Source organism: Daucus carota, chromosome 2 (assembly GCF_001625215.2).
Source record: "Daucus carota subsp. sativus chromosome 2, DH1 v3.0, whole genome shotgun sequence".
Lineage (NCBI taxonomy): Eukaryota > Viridiplantae > Streptophyta > Magnoliopsida > Apiales > Apiaceae > Daucus > Daucus carota.
The window spans coordinates 4367160-4382867 of NC_030382.2; the positions used below are offsets into that span (position 1 = coordinate 4367160).

Consider the following 15708-nt stretch of genomic DNA (forward strand, 5'->3'; position numbering starts at 1 on the left):
ATTTCCTTAGGCTTTCTTCTGCCTTAATATACTTCCCGGCTCTCTCTTGTAAGTCGTTCATATTATCAGGGGCCCTCTTGGCTAGAGACCTACGAAAATTATCATCAGTGGTACCTTGCTGGAGTGCAATCATGGCTACCTTCTGATCCAGATCTAGGACCTTCAAGGCTTCTTTGGTAAAACGATTCATATACTCTCGGAGCGATTCGTTCTTACCCTGGTGCAAATTCATTAACGAGGCGGAGCTTTTGGCGTGTGTTTTGCTTCCAACAAATTGTCCTATAAAGGCCCTGCTCAAGTCAGCAAAACAAGAGATAGAATTTGGGGGTAAGCGACTATACCAATGTTGCGCCATCCCGCTCAACATCTGAGGAAAAGTGCGACACTTAATGGCCTCCATGACTGGTTGGAGTAACAGAGCGTTCATAAAGGTCCGGACATGGTTAGCGGGATCACCCGTGCCATCATAAGCTTTTATGGTTGGGAGTTTGAATTTTCTTGAAATCCTTGCACCCATAATTTCCTGGGTGAAAGGGGGAACGGGGTTATCGGGATCACCTGCTGGTAACAAGTAAATCTGATTCATGACATTCTGACGAGGGTTTTCATCTCTTGGTTCCGGAGGCGGCAACCTTGCCTGGTCCCTTTTTAATCGTGCATTTTCTTCCTCATACGCACGGATTCGATCCTCGTAGGCCTGGTTTGTTGCCCCTCGGGGCTCATTAGCCTCCTGCCTATGGCGGCGTCGACGGTGTCGAGTATGATCGGTATCTCTCCTCCTCCGAGGGGGGGTATCACGCTCTTGCTCCGACTCTGAGGAGTCGTAATCAGTTACGTGCACATAGTCATCACCCGTGCCTCCACGAGTGGTTGTCGTGACGGTTGAGTAATGCGTGCCGGCGTCGGTGACGGTTGCAATCACTCGAGTCAGAGGGGGCAGCGAGCCAAAAGTCAGCGGAAGAGTAGTTTGAGCAACAGTGGTCCCGAGCGGGATAGTGGCAATGACGGGAATGGGCTCAGTAGAAGTTCCGGTGGTAGTTCTGCTACGGGGAACGTGAATTTCAGAACGTGGTCCGGTTGGATTCGTCATGGTTGTTGTCTAAGTTCCCACAAACGGCGCCAAATGTTATAGAACAGAAAACGAAGGGGGTGAGCGATTCGTGCTTTGGACTGGTCTCGATGCGAGATGCCTACGTATCCTCTGCCAGGAGAAGAATCAAGTCCAAAACGTAGTTCTAATTATGAGGGGTAGAGCCCTTTATATAGATACTTCGGAGTCAGAAGCTGAATGGAAGTACGATTCCATGTATCAGACTTCTTATCGAAGTATGCTTCGGTGTCGGAGATAAGACAGAACTCTTATCTTCGAGTATTAGTGTCTATCATGGACTCCCAGACGTTTATCCGTGAGAATTAGTAGTCTTACAGGATTCAGGCTCGTAGCTGGGCCGTTATATGGGCCTCGAGCCCATCTAAGTTCTCCTTACGATTCATGCATCTGGGCTGGGCCGTTTATTGGATCGAAGCGGAATTTAGATCCGATTAAACCGGATACGCAGGCCTTTATTGGATCGGGTCGTAGTACTTAATAAACCCAACTCATATCAATGGTGTTATTATATATTTCACAAATATTGATATGAACAAAAATAATACTCTAAACCTTCCATTATGTAGTGTTTTGATTAAATAAAAACATATATCTATTTAATATTATATATACTTATTTTATGTAATAGTTCATCGGCTACCAACCATGTTAATTATTCACAATTATATCGAAAAATACCTTCAATATATGTACAAACAAAAGTTCCTGTGTTACAACACTTTTTAAAGAGAGACTCACTAATGATAATGATAGAGATAGTATTCAGATACACATTATATATATAAAGACGTCGATTGCTTTATAGCCACCTTCTTCATCATTCAGTCATTTTTAGGTGGGATGACAACCATGATATCTAGAATTACGGCTGACTTATCCTAGTAACCTTGACTTTAATTTAAGAATCAACCAAAAATGTATTTTGGGCAAAAAAAGACACGTCATTTCACCACGTAAAGTTTAACCCTCACTGTGATACAAATATCTATGCCATAAACTTTATAATTAGACAATCTAGACTTACAAATTCTATCTCCACCTTTAAACATTTAGATACTAGAGGATTAAGAAATATGTTGTCCAAAATTCATTATAATCGGACAGATAGAACTCCTATAAACTCAAAAATAAGAAAATTGACTTAACCACAAAAAATAGCCTTAAAAATTATCACTTAAGCATCAAAATGTAGCCCAACCTTTAAACTTACACTAACCAAGCAAATGACAGAAGTTTTTTGTCAAGTTATTCCTACACTACAAGAGAAGAAATCATTTTCGACCGTCTAATTCTGGTCGAAAATGCCTTATTTCGACCGTATACGGTCGAAAATAGTCATTTTCGACCAGGAAAGTACCGGTCGAATTTAAGCTAGTCGAGAATAAATTCCGGTCGAATATATTTAAATTCGACCGCTATTTTCGACCGTCCTTTTCAGCCCAAAATTTGTTTTCAATGAAAATTTGAACTTCCCGCTCAAGTTCTTAAAAAAACTGAAAAATGAGTTATTAAACCTTTGAATTTGAATTTTGGTCGAAATAAACATACCGTTTTCCGAGGCGGTCGAATTTATTAAACCATAAAAAAATTGGTAGTCGAAATTAACAAGCCATTATCTAGAGGATGATGGAGATAATGAGATAGATGTGATTGAATAAGATAAAAATTTCATATATGTATATTATTAAACAATATGAAAATAAATAAATAAATGAAATAACAGATATATATATTTTATTGCCTTAATCCAGAGTGTCAATTAGATAACTTCAACATTAGACTGTGACTTTTTGTGCAGCCAATTCATCATGCATTGTTAGGTCCCGAAGTATCGTACAAGAGGGTTGAATACGGCACTCACTACAATTTAAAATTCTTTCGAATCTTGCGGATAAATAAATTACAGTCCTGCTTGTAATGGATTTTGTGTTCCGGATATTTATCGTTAAGATTCCTGAGAATATATTAAATAATAAACCGACACACAATATTTTTCAAGATATATCTTTATTGATAAAACATCTAAGGATGCTATAAATCCAAACCCATTGGTTGGCTACAATTTCTACTACTTGCGCTTACAAACCCTAGCTTCTAAAAACATTTTTATTACAACGGTTTTACTACTACTTACACTTACAAATCCTAGCTTCTAAAAACATTTTTATTACAATAATTTTTCTAGAGTGTGCCCATGAGTACCATTGGTAGACTAGATAATTTTTCATACGACACGAAAACGACACAAAAATTTAGTGTTTGTGTTTGCATTTTGAGTACACGATACGTAAAGTACAAGGAACACGAAGTACACAACTTAGATGTCGTGTTGGTTTTGTGTTTATCCTTTGGGTACACGACACGACACCATGTACACGAAATAAATATAATTTTACAATTAAATATTAATATTTAATTATAAATATGTATATTTATAATAAATATATGTATATTTTCTTTTAAAATAATGCATAGTTTATAATATTGTAAGCATAAATGGTTTAGGTTCTTGTTTAGGTTCATATGACAACCAAGTGAAGTGGCCTATTAGGTGAAGAATACTTCTGGTTTGTTAACATTGAAGAATTCAAGGTATCAGTTCTTAGTGTTATTGTAAGCTTATAACAGGGTTCTAGAGAATCAACTTTGTAGGGGAGAAATATGATAGGTTAAAGAATCAAAAGTTATACAAGTTCTTCGTTTATAACAATCTAGAATACTTGGGAACTAGTAGAGTTTTAAACTTTGATTTCAATGTTAAACAAAATTGTAATATTCTAAAAATCAAGTATCAAATCATGACATCAAAATCTTTAATCAAGTTAGTTGGATAATATACTTGCCTTAAGAAACGTGCTACGCTTACGGTTTAGGGTTGGTCCGCGATTGGCTTTTTTCCTGCTCGCCTACTCGGACCTATAAATAGTAATAAAAAACGTGTCACTATTCGATTTCATCTCTACCCATTCGCGACTAAAAAAAACAATCATACTTTACACTCTATATAAATATTAAGATAATAGTATATAATATTATATAAGCAAATAAGAATTAAATGAAACAAGGAAATAATAACTAAATAAATAATGTATATATAATATACAACAACCACATAATATATTATTTACACATAACATATAAACAAGAATCTCACATATGCATATATACATGTATCATACATCTAACACAAAAAATTATTGTCTAATTTACAGTTGTTTCTCAGTCACATAAACTGCTGGACAACCACTGAAAGATTAGCAATTTACTACCATTAGGCTATCTCAATATCAAATGAACATCAATCAAGAAAGATAGGAAATTTAAAGAGATTTCTAACCATATAAGGTATGAAAAAATTGATCAAGTAACGAAACGGGAATTTAAAGTTTAAGTCAACTATTTAACACCATTCAGCAGCAAGTATCTCAATTACTTCAGTTTATAGTATGATATATCAAGTCTTTTCTCTAAGCAATATGAACAGAAAATATCATAATTGGAATTATCTAGTCAATCCAAAAAGATTCTATCATTTTATCATTTATAGAACTTGCACAATGTCTCATTTAGCAAAACAGGGCAGACTTGGACAGTTTTGACATATCTAGCTAATCCAATTTTTATAAAATACAAAACGACCTCAAATCATGATTTTTAAAGAATACAAACCAAAGACTAATCACATAACCACATTATAAAAACAACAAAAGCAGATTTGGACGTGTAGTTATTAAGTTATGCATTTTTGAAAATGAAGTACACAACAGAATTTCAACTATAGCAGGGAGGTTGACACTATTGGCTTACAAAATTCATAACTTTAATTATACATATCCAAATCAAGTAATTCTTCTTGGTAATCACATAAGACTCTACATAGCATCTAGTTACAGAGGTTTTGATATTTTACAACTACTCTCAAAATGCTTAATTAGTATCCAAAACCGAGAAAAATTTCAGCTTCGAGAATCTTAAACTATTTCATACAATAAAATCATATAACTTTAGTTTTACTAAACGAAATCTCAAATTTATTTTTCACACTTAAACTACACTTCAAGGCACTTACAAAATCAGTAATTTACACACTAACCAACAACAATTTCACACCATTCTTAAGCATATCAAAACAGGGCAGGTTTGTCCTAGCAGCATGGTACCACAAATTGACTCTTAAACATCACCAAAAATTGACTATTAAGGCCTAAGAACTAATATGCAACTTCCAATATCTCAATTCTCTACACGGGAGCCCTTGAACACATAGAATCTGTCACCAAGAACCTCATACAGCTAGCAAGGATCATAAATCAAAGTGGTTCAAGTAGAGATTCGACCGAAAACAACAAAGAAACTCATGATTCAGTTTTACCCAAAACTAATTAATACTTGTAATCACTAACTCTATACTAAAAACTGACACGCAACAACAATCAATCATAAATCAAGCCTCAAAATCAACCCAACAATCAAAATATCACAAAACCCCGGCCATGACTCACTGCAGTTCATCGCCATGACCAGCCTTCACTTGGGGAGATTCGTTTTCACGAGCTCTCGACCCAGGTGAGGCTCGCAGCCTCCTTTCTCATACAATCGCACAACAAAGCCACCTCTTGGGCCGAAACCCTAATCACAGCCAACACATACATGCATATATCAAAGGGTTTGCATACAATTAAGGAAAGGGAGTAATCAGGTAGAATATTACAGCTACTAAACACTGAAAACGGCAAGGAAAATTGGTGGAAGCAATGGAGATCAGCTGATATTGCAGAAGAAGGGGGAGAGTACACGAGGGAGAGAGGAGAGGTTTGAGAGACGGATGAATTGAAGAAGAATCCGGGGTTTTACCCCTGTTACCACTTCTTTAATTATTAAAAGACTATATTGCCCCTGTTAGGAATTAAAACAATTTAGAAATCAAGGGCAATCTTGTAACTGAATAATCTAATCTAGAAGTTTTATTGGAAATAGGATTTTTGCAAGACTTTTATTTTTGAAGAGAATTTTTAAAAGAATTTTAGAAGAAAGAGTTTAGTAAATAATAATTTGAAATAAAGGATTCAATATCAACTGGATATTTAAAAAGGATTTGAGTTTTATAAGAATTTTGTTCGAAAATGTGATAATCTGGTTTTTTTCAAAATAGTTTATTTATGATTTTCTCGAAGTAGAGGAATAAAAAGTTTATATTTTATTCTCAGTCCAGTGAAATATCGAGAATTTTATTATTTAAAATATTATGTGGATAATATTTTCAGGTGTAGTTTGAAAAGCTATTGCAGTTATGTGATTTAACTGTGGTCATGTTAAATGTGTTTCTTATTTGGTTATTTTATTTGTGTGAGCAGTTTGTTTAGAATTTTGATTTATTATAACCTTTTTAATAAATCAAATTTATCTTTTGATGTCGAAATCAAAGTTTGTTTTATTTGAGCCTAATGATTTTATCCGATTTAAATTACTAAAATATTCAAACACTAGTATTTCTATATTTGTGTCGGATTCAGAAATATTTGAAAGTTGACAATGTTTGTTTTAATTATTTGTTAATTAACAATGATTTTGAGCATTATTTGTAAAAGTAGGGAAAGGTTGTAAAAAAAAAATATTATATTTGCAACTATTGTGTATTCGGGGTATTTAGAATTTTTGTACAATTTTACTTTTAAATTTGGGGAATATATTTGGACCCCCAAATTGTCAAAAAGCTTTTTATTTAAAATGGGGGTGTGATTTCTAGTTAATATAAATAGATTTTTAAAAATTTGTTTTAAAAAAAAAAAAAAAAAAAACAAGCAGACACGCAGCATCGGGTCTTCTTTTGTTTTGGGGGATTAGGGTTCATCTTGGGGGATCAATTCAATTACCGCACAAATCATATCTGAAGGTGAGATTTATGTGTTTTTGATTGAATATATGTATAAGACCTATGTGTGTATATGCTTGGGGTTGCTGTGGTTCTTGGTGGCGGTGGGTCGGAATTGTTGCAGCTGGTGGCCTTAAGGCAGCGGTGACGCCGCGTACTGGAACGGAGGGATAAGGAAGGGGGCTGTGTTTGGGCGGCTCGGTGGTGGCCTGCGATGTGGTAGCACCGTGTTTGGCCGAAGGAAACCGCAGCAGCAACTACGAGAAGAGAGAGAGGGATAGAGAGAGAAATATGGCCGGGAGAGAGATGATGGAGGCTAGTAGTGGTGGAGCTATTTTGTGGTGGCTGAGTATGTGTACTTTTTGTGTGTATATATGTGTTTATACCACTGTTGGCTGTGATTGTTTTAGCTGATTTTGTTAGTTTCGAGTCTTGCGTATGTCGTGTCTTGCTTGATTTTGGTTGATTAATTTCTGCTATGTTGCCTTTGTTTTGAGCACGGTTTAGAATAATTCAAAGGCATATTAAGTAATGATTTTTGCTATGAAAAGATTTAACTTAGTGTCTAGTTTAAGTACGAAAAGGAATCATAGACTTTCGATTAGTGAGCTAAGAGATTTGCTCATTTTTGTATGTTGTGTGTAATGGGTTTGAAATCCAGTTTTGTCATGCAGGTCTGTGATTTTGTAAAAATCATAGATAATTCTTCGATTATCTAAAACTAGTGATTCCACTTCTGTTAGAACGGTCTTGAAATTTTCCACAATGTTTATTCACTGTATTTTGTTTAATTTGAATTTGAAATTCAAGTTTTATGTGAGTTTTATCAAGCACGTACTGATTTTCAAAAGCACTGCCCTGTTATTTGAAAAATCATAGTAAATTCAATTTTTATGATATGCTCATGAGGTTTAGTGATTTGAAAAGCTATTTTCGAGCTCTACAATTGTTGTTTACTTTCCAAACACCAATTCTATGATTTTAGAGTCTCAATTGTCAAGTTACTTGTGAAAACACGGCTGAGATTGCTTATGCAGCTGCTTGTTTTAAAGTTTCTGAATTCATTACTTTCTCATTTTTAATGAGCCTTACCATTCTGGAAAGGTCTTGGAATTTCCCACAATTTTTATGCTTTACACTTTTCCATTTGAATTTATCTTTATATCACAATATGTCCCTCTTTCTAACTGGTCTAATCTGATTCTTAATTTCAATAGTTAGTTTATGTATCGGGAGTAGGCATATGTTTGTTGCGTTAATATACGTATTCAATAAACTATCTAATATATAATAATCAAATGAGATTGTGTTTTGTTTATTAATTTATTAAATTGGATTTATTGTCAATAAATGATATGGTGTGACATTACGAGTTTATTATATGCATTGTTTTAAGGATTTGCATCTAGAATTAGATTTCAATAAATGTTTAAATTGAGATATGTGAATTGTTGGATTATAATTGTGTATTAGTTGGAGCTAGTCAGTAATTGTAAATGTATTTGATTTAGGAGTTGGTTAGTTGGTTGTTGGTATTAATTTAAAACAGGTGGATAGTCCAATAAACAGAGTAGATGCTGTCGAATTTTTGTTAGAAATTAAATAGTTTATTTATTAATGAATATTTGACGATTAACAACATTATATTATAGTAGGAGTGGAATATATATTAATTGTTTCATGCTAATGTTGTTAATTGTCAGACTGATCCAACTTGTATATATTGTTATATCGATATCTATATATATTCACGTTTGTTATATGTGGATATGCGAAGGGTAGTTAGTTGCGGATTTAAATAGTATTTGGAGGTACTTAGTTTCGTCTGATCCGACGATTGAAGTATTGTCTTACTGCTGTACAGAGTCGACCGAGAGGTTTAGGAGTAGTTGAATAGTGTTGCAGTGCGAGGCTTACATACACCCATAAAGTGAAGCTGTGCTATAGATATTCTACTAAAATCTGTCAGAAACTAAGCAGAAGGGAACAATTGTCAGTAGATAGTATTAATAGAAATCCGAGAAGCAGGATTTAAGGCAAGTACTTCTATCTATCTTTCTCTTGCAGTTAGCAAGTATTTCTATTCTTAACTTGTAATTACTGCTAGTAATTCTATTCTGCATTTATATTGAAAGGGCAAGCAGTGTTATCTTTCTCGTGTGATTAAAGATAAGTTAAATATCTCGATTGTTATATCTACAGTTGACAACATTGCTAGAAATATATCTTGTTCTTGATAGCTGAGATAGCTACTTGGTTACATTGAGTTACACGGTGGTGATTTGAAATAAGAAAAGAAGAGTTTTAGGATATATTATATATATTGTGAGGGGCTAGTGAATAGCCGGGGGCTAGTGAATAGCCGGGGGCTAGTGAATAGCCAACCAGAAAGGCCAGCAAGATGCCTATTGTGTACACAAATTATTGTCACCGGGAGGACTTTATGTCCGGGGCTCGGGACACCAATTATTGTCACCGGGAGGACTTTATGTCCGGGGCTCGGGGCACCTATGTTGTCACCGGGAGGACTATACGTCCGGGGCCCGGGGCACCGATGTGTCACCGGGAGGACTTTACGTCCGTGGCCCGGGACATGAACATATTGTCTTGGGAACTGTGGAAGTTCATTTCCTTTCTAAATAAACATTATTATGAAAATAGCGTCTAAATAAATGGACAATTTAAGGAGATGGAGTTGAAAGTTCCATAATAGTGTGGCGTAAGAGGCTAGCGAACCTAGCCCAGTCGAAGGCCAATTAGATGCCTAATGGGTACCACAATATTCGTCACCAATGGGACTTATATCCGGTGCTTGGGACGATCCGTTGCCGATGGGACTTATGTTCAGTGCTCGGGACGGAGGACTTTATGTGGCTGATCACCTGTATTGTCAAATGAGTTGAAAGGAAGTTAATAATTAAATATTCTTATAAATGGACTATATTCTGATAAAAGAATAGTTGGGACCCATTGGAATCGAAATTTTTATAAAATGGGTGGCTGTATGTAATTGAACTTCGATTATTTTGAGGGGAACCTAGAACTGAATCTCTGTTACAAATATTTGGTTTAATTCATATAATATTGCACTGTTAAAAATATAATGTTATACTTGCTGAGCATTATTGCTCACTCTTGCTATTATTTCTAACCCTTTCAGCTAAGGATTAGTATGGTCACTTGGATAAGCTGCGCGTAAGAGTAATGCTAGGCGAGACTGCCAGGGAGGTGGCTGCGAGACTAGTTATGGCCAGAGTTGAATTATTTCAATTCAGTTGTAGATAGTTTTTATTTATTGGTTATCAGTTATCCTTCTTACCGAAGTTTAGCTGATAACGTAGTTTGAGTTGTAATAAAATTTTATAGTTTTGGTTTCTGATTTCAGTGCTGTAACCTATTAGCGATCCTGTTTTAGGGGGTCAAAGTGATTTTGATTTAAATCTCTTTTAAAATGTACAGATTTTTAGATATCTGTTTTACCTTTTTCGCAAATATAGGTTTTTAAAAGATTTTTATGATAGTGACACCAAATCCAGACCCCCGGATTTGAAGGATGTCACAGAAAAGTTTCTACATACTAGAGCAATTGCAATAAATTATTTAAAAAGAAAATTTATAGGCTCGAAATAAAAGATTGGAAGCCAAGGGACAAAATTTTAATAATTCACATATCACAAAATTGATTAATCACATAAATAATTTTACACTTAATTTAGCACCAAATTTATTCTAATCTAATTAACATAAAGCAATTATAAAGTCATGGAAATTAAACTACCACATAAATAAATATAGAAAGAAAGAAAATAGTCTTGGCAATATTATCATAAAAAAATAGAATAAATAGATAAATCAAATATAATCACCAAAATATTATTAAAAAACTATTGCCTTACATAAGCTATACAGGTTTTATCCTAATTAAGGTCAAACAGGACGATGCCATTGCTGACATGATTAATTCAAGCACAACTAGATCGGTTATCACCAAAGGACTTGTCTGCTAAGATTACAAACCTTTCCGTTTATACAATTTATTGATATTATAAATTAATAAATCTTGGAATGACATAGAATTGACATGCTAACTAGTGGTGTTGCCTGAAACCCAAATTTGCCAACATAGAATTGACATGTTAACCATTTGCAAATATAATTAGAAACATCGGTGCCTCTCAGTCCAAAGTCTACATCTAGATTAGGTCTTTGTTATCTTCCTCCTTTCAAATTCAAATTCCAACTTGGTTTTGGTTTTGCACTACCATCAAAACCAAAATCAAACATGTTGCTCGGTGCTATGTTGCTAGGAAAGCCATGAATCTCCGAATATTCAGAGGATGTAAGAATATTAAGTTTTGGCTCCCAAAATGGATGAAGACACATATTACTGGCATTTACATGTATTCCAGCAGCCATGCTGCTGCTGCTTGGGGGGGGGGGGGGGGGCATTTGTTGTGTGCCTAGCCACCTCTCCCACAAACACTTGGCATATTGAATGGTGATTGATTAAACTATCACGCCTGCAAAAAAGAGTTATTTACACTTGAATCACCCAAACTTGACCAATGCATGCATATACCAACTAATATAAATATGAAACATATATATTAGCAATTGAATTTATTTTCATATATACAAACCAATAGTAAAGGTATGGACCTAATTTCACTACATTATATAAAACCAGTAAATCCCTACACCTAGCAAAACAACACATGAGATATAGAGCAAACCTATACACATTGTATGGTTTGCTGCGTCTTTTTAAGGCGAGAATACAAAGACCTTTAATTAATTTGGTATATTGAACATTAGAAAAGGATTTTTATATTTAATTGTTTATATTATCTTAATCTTTATATAAACACAAACAAATTATAGTTCTACAGAAGGACTCTGGTAAATCAATTCCTTTGCCTAATACAAATTCAATAAATCACAAACAAGACAAAATTAAATAAAATAACATTTATGGGAACTAGATGAGAAGGTAAGAATTAAAACTATAAATTAAAGAGAGATTTGTGGTATAAACCTATCCTAGAGAAGGTAGATCCACAATTGCACTTGTACTCCCTTTTACCACAGATCTTATTGTGAGACTTCAAGTCAGAGAGCACTGCATACTTCTTCTCACATTTGTCGCATATAGATTTTTTATCAAAACACCAAATGCAAACATCAATTATTATCACAACCATATATAAATTATTCAAAATACATTACGGAATTAAAAAAATCTCTTATTCATATTATTGTCGTATAGTAAAAAAAAATCAACAAGTCTATAACTAAAATTTTAGATTTCGAAAAGTATTTAGTTTAGATTTCAAATTACTACTTATATTTTATTTTAAAATAAATAACACATATTAAAATAATTTAAAATAATGCACCGAAAACAAGAATTAAATATTATTAAATATGTCAAATCTTGACTAACCAGAGAAGCTATAGTGTGAACTTGGAGCATCTTCTTCATTGTTTGAGTCTTTGAGATATAGATCCAAAAACAACTCAAGGAAATCAAGATCAATATTATATCCAAAATCTGAAAGAAAAATCTCAATTATTAGCATCATAATAAGAATTGTTCAAAAATTATTAAATTCCAAAAGAAATTCGGGAAAACAAATTATAAATATATTGATTTATATCTCAATAAGTGCAAGGATGAAACTAAATTTTGTCAACATGATTATACAATATATTAACATATATTAAGATCTATACCATGATTTGTCTAAGCAAAAAGTGAATACTTACACTGATCGGAAACCATATCACTTGAAAAGATCTTTTAAAAAGATCTTATTGCAAAACTGCTGACTACTATTGTAATTTGTAATCTAAGAGGTGAAAGAAAGAATTTGGTGATGATATTATACACTTCTAGTGAGAGAACTAGACTTATCAAATACAAGGGGCTGGTGTGTGGCCAACCCTCTGACATTGAGGGATTATATACGAAAGATAAGGGTTTTGGTCAGGAAGGCCTTATTGGTAGCAGCCCAATAAGAACTTTAAGGAGCTCTTAATTTTTTATGGGGCTGACTCTATACCATGTCATGGTTTACGATCTAATAAAGGATTCATTTAAATATAATCTTTTGATTTATTTTTGAAAATTTATATTATTTGCTCATAAGAAAAACTGTATTAAAATATAATTATTAAGATATTAGCTTGATCGTGTTATTATATATTTCAAAAATATTCATGATATGAACAAATATAATACTCTAAACCTTCCATTATGTAGTGTTTTCATTAAATACAAACATATATCTATTTAATATTATATATTAAATAAGATAATTGACTCAAGTAATTTTTTTTAATTTTCCACTTCAGCATCAAAATGTATAGCCCAAGGAGAGAAGTACGTGTGAAGTTTTTCCTAGAAGATAATGGAGACAATGAGATAAATTGCTTCAATAACATAAAAATCTGATATACTAATATTATTCAAGAATATAAATTTAAATAAATGAAATAAGATAATAATAACATATTTTATTGCTTTAAGCAAGAGTGTCAATAAGATAACTGCTCAACTCAATCTATACATGGTGAAACTCATGATGATGTTGCTACTCTTCAACAAGAGAATGCGTTGGAACACTAATAAAAATATTTTAGGATAATTTGGATTCACTTATGCCAAAATGGGCATTCAAGGAAGTTCAAGAGCTTTGGTCAGATAACTATATATCATAAAAATTGTTAAGCAGGCCTTATCTGGTGCAGATCCATTAGAATTCTAGGAAGAACTATAAACTTAACTAGCAAGTTTACCCTAAAACTCGCAAGTTTCCGAAGGTAAAAATTTCTAGTTTTATATTAGTATTATCACATCATGTGTTATCTGTCATTTCTTAACTATTGCTATTTTCATTTTTTTAGAAAAAAGCTGGTGATAATTTAGAGGAAGAAGTGAGTGATCATGATTCGGTGGAACTAGACTTTGATAATCATGCGCCTAATTGGCTTCTTGGCAGAAGTGGAAGGACAAGGAAAACAGTGCTAGATAAGATGCAGAAAAGAGAAAAGAACATATGTGCAGAATTGACAAAGCTAAGAGAAGAACTTTCTCGTGAAATGGAGGAGAAGATGAACAGAAAGCTGAAAAATATTTTGGAGAAGATTGTTCAAATGACTTCTTTACAAATTGACATTGACGAACTATTGGCTGACGACAACACTGATCATGGGGCTGAAGCGGAGTTGGGTGGAAATGAAGACGAGGGAGCTATTTGATAGCTTCAGATCTTATGCAGTACTTTTTTTTCAGAATTCTGGTGCATGAATTTATGAACTAATTAAGTAGACTTTCTCTGTACTTATTAAGTGATTGTCATTTTGCTTTGCACCAAAACTTTAGAACTTTAATGGTTGTCAGAATGTTGTTGGAATAATCCATTTTAATAGTCCATTTTGAGTTGGTGGTTATGTGCCAATGTTGATGACTTGGTTGGTTTTTGTTTTGTACCAAGTTATTTGGTGGATTGTAATGGAAACAAACATGTCATGCCAATTTGTTTATTAAAATTCATTGCTATATACTATAAACTGTTGCTATTATGAGTGATATGTTTTAGTAAACGCATTGCTATATCTTATAAATTGTTGCTGTAACGTGAAATTTGTTGCCATTTGTTCTCCCTTTAATTCTAAAAGCATTGATGTTGCACTTATTTTGTTGCCAAATATGGTTTAATTCAATGCAATTAACTGACATATTGCAATGGTTGACAAAAAAAACAACTAAAAAGCAGCATGGCAATAGGCTATTGCAAGGGCTAAATTATGTTGCTGTAGACTCAAAACCATTGCCATATGACACTTTTGCAATTACTTTAGTCGTTGCTATATGTTACTATATTTGTTGCAATATCGCCCTATCGTAACGGGAGCAAAGTTAACGGTCATCTTTTACTAAAACATTGCAATAGACTATACTGCAATGGTTTTACGCCATTTGGCAACATTTTCAAGGGGTTGCCATATGCCATCTATGGTGTAGTGGGTTTTCATAATTTCCTCCTTACTTCTTCATAATCTGAGGTCCATCAATTAGTGGAGAATCGGGAGGTTGAATATATCTTTGTGATTTAAGAATTAACCAAAAATGCATTTTGGTTAAAAAAATAGTCCGAGTCATTTCACCACATTGGGTTTAGCCCTCACCGTGATACAAATATCTATTACATAATCTTTATACCTAGACATTTTAGACTTACAAATCCCATCTCCACCTTTCAAAATTTAGATACTAGAGTAAGAAATTTGTTGTCTGAAATTCAGTACAATGGACACATGGAACACTAAGAAACTCAAAAATAGCCCACATTCCTATAGAGAATGATGGAAATAATGAGATAAATCTGATTGAATATACTATGCCATAGATTGGATTTAGCAACCACTCAAAAGAAAATTTTCTCAAAATCGTTGCAATTAAAAAAATAAAATCACTCTATTGCAATGCCGAAAAAATCGTTACAATAAAATCAAAATTTCGTTAAAAGATTTGAAAGATGTATAACAAGAACCATCTTTTGCAACGTTAGCGGAGAGCATTGCGGTAGATGATATTTTTGAGGACAAAAAAATTGGCGGGCCAATGAAATATACAGGCGGGATAAATAAAATTTTTTGCCCGGTTAATCAAAATAAAGTAAAAGGGAGTCTACCTCACCTCACAAACACCCAGTCGACTCAG

The 15708-nt window shown here is 33.6% G+C and overlaps 1 long non-coding RNA gene across 1 annotated transcript; it reads left to right on the plus strand.

Annotated features, from left to right (window-relative positions):
- The first annotated feature begins 6905 nt into the window (after nucleotides 1-6905).
- On the plus strand, nucleotides 6906-10464 carry LOC108203753 (uncharacterized). Its single transcript, XR_010288539.1, has 3 exons — nucleotides 6906-7332; nucleotides 8848-9019; nucleotides 10144-10464. It is a non-coding gene; the product is annotated as an uncharacterized LOC108203753 (long non-coding RNA).
- The last annotated feature ends 5244 nt before the right edge of the window (nucleotides 10465-15708 follow it).